General features: G+C 33.4%; 1 non-coding gene across 1 annotated transcript; it reads right to left on the bottom strand.

Moving 5' to 3' along the window:
* Window positions 1–3,186: 3,186 nt before the first annotated feature.
* On the bottom strand, window positions 3,187–3,293 carry LOC128287310 (small nucleolar RNA R71). The gene has a single exon (XR_008278009.1). It is a non-coding gene; the product is annotated as a small nucleolar RNA R71 (small nucleolar RNA).
* Window positions 3,294–3,512: the final 219 nt, after the last annotated feature.

The following is a 3,512-nucleotide window of genomic DNA, read 5'->3' on the forward strand; positions in this document are numbered from 1 at the left end:
TACTACACATGCGACCAATTATCTGGTACACGTAGTAGCCTACACTTAGTATTACACACGTGACCTCACAATAGCTCATTGGTATCGTTTCTATTCCGAAGGTTCAACCGAAAAATTCCTCACTTTTCAACATTTTACTAAATTATCCTTAATCAATTTAAATTCATAATTTACATCAAATAATCATTTGATAGGCAGCCACATTCCATATGATATCAAAATATATTAACATAAAAAGAATCGATAGATTATTTATATACGAACTTACTCGAAGTGTCGATCTCACTATCCATAGTACCAATTGTCCATTCATAGTATAATAAGACACAACTCAAATAGAAAATCAGCTTTTAAGAATTTATATAACATATATCACATATTTCGTATATCACTTGTCATGTATCTTCATTTTCTTGCATTTCATGTAACATTCTTTCATGTCATATTTCCACATCATAAACACCATTCCATCAACTTTTCCAATATATTAAATCATAAAATATATGAAATAATAGTAAGAAATATAATTCAAACATAACATTGCATTATTATTATCATACGAACTTACCTCGATACAAAATATTAGCAATCGGGCCTATTCCTTGTAAACTTTGTTTTTCCCTCGATCACGACTTGAATCTCGTTTCTCTTGATCTATAATACCAAATTAATTTATTTAATACATACATTCATCAAAACAGCCTTTAATACGAACTTTGGCAAAATTACTATTTTGCCCCTAAACTTTTGCATAATTACACTTTTGCCCCTAGGCTCGGGAATTAAACTTCATCCCTTATTCTTATGTTTTATGACATGCTGATCATTTTTCCCTTCTATGACAACATCAAATTCTCACTCTAACATGCACTTATGACTATTATGTATTTTTACCGATTAAGCCCTTTTACTCGTTTTCACTTAAAATCGAGTAGCACAAGTTGTCTAACATAATTTAAAACCTCATATTCTATCATAAAACACCAAAAATACACAAATTTCACCTATAGGTATTTTTCCAAATACGAACCCTAGGTTGAATTATTGCTAGCATAAGCTTAATCAAGTTACTGGATTCTAAAAACGTAAAGAACTTGAAAAACGGGGCTAGAACGGACTTACTATTAAGCTTGGAAAGCTTGAAAACCCTAGCCATGGCTTCCCCCGTGCTAATTTCAGCCTCCATATGGAGAAGATGACCATTTTGTGTTATTTTTCCCATTTTATTTCATTTAATATACAAATGACCAAAATGCCCTTACTACTAAACTTTCAAAAAAATTCCATCCATGTCCAATTTTTGTCCACAAACTTCAAAATGGTCTAATTACCATTTAAGGACCTTTGATTTAAAAACTCATAACAATTAAACACTTCTAACATGTAAAACTCAACTTTTGCACTTTTTACAATTTAGTCCTTTTGACCAAATTGAGTTCCCAAACGTCGAAATTTTTGAACAAAATTTTCACAAAATCATTCCGTGAAATCGTAGACCATAAAAATATAATAAAAATAAAATTTTCCTCGTCGAATTTGTGGTCCTGAAACCACTGTTCCGACTAAGCCCAAAATCAGGATGTTACAGGCACTTTGGAGGATTCTTAGGCATTCTAAAGCCTATATTAACACCCCAGATGAGGAATTTAGAAAGACACACGGAGTGGGAGGCAAGGAATTACTCGAAGAAAGTCGCTTGATCCATCTCAGAAGCCAGATTCTCCTTCAAGACTGAAGATTTCCCTCCGATTTCCTTCGGGATTTTTGGGTTTCTTTATGTTTTTTTATTATTATTCTTCTGAGATGTTTTCTTTTACACTTATGAACTAAATCCCCCAAATACCTAAGGAGAAATGAAAACTAAGACGGATCTTGTTATTATTTTCTGAATTATATGATAAATATTTGATTTGTTCTTAATTATGAATTCTTAATTCTGGCTTTCATATTCCAGGATATTGATTCAACTATTGATATGCTTATTCAGCAGAGCAAAAGTCTCTGTCTAAGAGCAGATCTAGCATAATTAAGTGGAGTTGATTGCACCCCTTGACATAAGGCAACATAATTTTGCTGGATTAGTGTGAAACCTAATAAGGGAATCCATAGATCAAGTTAATGCAACACTATGGGTTTTAATTAGAAAGAGATTTCAATTAATGAACCTAGAGTTAGACGTTTTTAGTCTCAAGAGAGATAATAATATAACTTAGGGATTTCTATGGATCAAGTCAAGTGAATAAATCTTCTAATTCAAAGTCAAATAACAAGTGAAGTCTAGGTGGATTTTCCCTTGGTTATTGTCCAAATCAATCAGTTTTTCCCAAAAGTATTTCCCCAATTTTCTTCCTGTGCATTCTTAGTTTAGTTAATTAATTTAGATAAAACAAACCCCTTTATTTTTAGGCTAGATAATAAAAAGAGAGTTAATACTAGTACATTTAGTTCCTGTGGATTCGACATTCTGGTCTTGCTATAAACTATACTACTGTTCGATAGGTGCTCTTGCCTTTATCGTGATAATAGTTAGTTTTCAAGTACGATCAATCATAAATTTAAAACTTATCACGAGACATCACATCAAGTTTTTGGCACCATTGCCGGGGAACTAAGATATTAGGAACACTTAATTTTTATTACTTTAGCCATTTATTTTATTACAATTTAAATTTTGTTTATATTACTAAAATTTCTTTTATTTCCTTCTGACAGGTTTTTATAGTTTATGGCTAGAAGAAACCCGTCAGGACCATTCCTTTTTGATAGTGAGATAGAACACATAGCTCGCAGAAACCGAAGAGAAATTAGGCGAAACCTATGTGACATAGAGGAAGGACAAGAGGACGATATTCAAACCACAACCGGCGAGATGGCTGAAAATCAGAATAATCAGCTTCCTCCTGTGGTTGTTGCAGATCCAATAAATCAGAATCCTGCTCCTCATACTATGTATGATTATGCTAAACCTACTTTAACAAGAGCTGAATCGAGTATAGTTAGACCTGCTATTGCTACAAATAATTTTGAACTGAAACCTAACACAATTCAAATGATACAACAGTTTGTTCAGTTTGATGGTTTGCAGGACGAGGATCCAAACACTCATTACCATGAGGGTCAATCACTACTTGGGAACAAATGACCGAAAAATTCTTACTTAAATATTTTCCGCCGGCTAAAACGGCTAAGTTGAGGAATGATATCTCTTCTTTTGTGCAGATGGATCTAGAAACACTCTATGATGCATAGGAGAGATACAAGGATCTATTGAGAAGGTGCCCTCACCATGGGTTACCTTTATGGTTACAAGTTCAGACTTTTTACAACGATGTGAACCCCTCAACAAGACAACTCATCGACGCAATCGCCGATGGAACTTTGAATAACAAAACACCTGAAGAGGCTTATGAATTTATTAAAGAGATGTCACTGAATAACTATCAGTGGCAAGTTATGAGAACGAAGCCGACAAAAGTAGCCGGTGTTTTCAACCTTGATGCTGTCACTATGCT

The sequence above is a fragment of the Gossypium arboreum genome, chromosome 13 (assembly GCF_025698485.1).
Source record: "Gossypium arboreum isolate Shixiya-1 chromosome 13, ASM2569848v2, whole genome shotgun sequence".
Classification (NCBI taxonomy): domain Eukaryota; kingdom Viridiplantae; phylum Streptophyta; class Magnoliopsida; order Malvales; family Malvaceae; genus Gossypium; species Gossypium arboreum.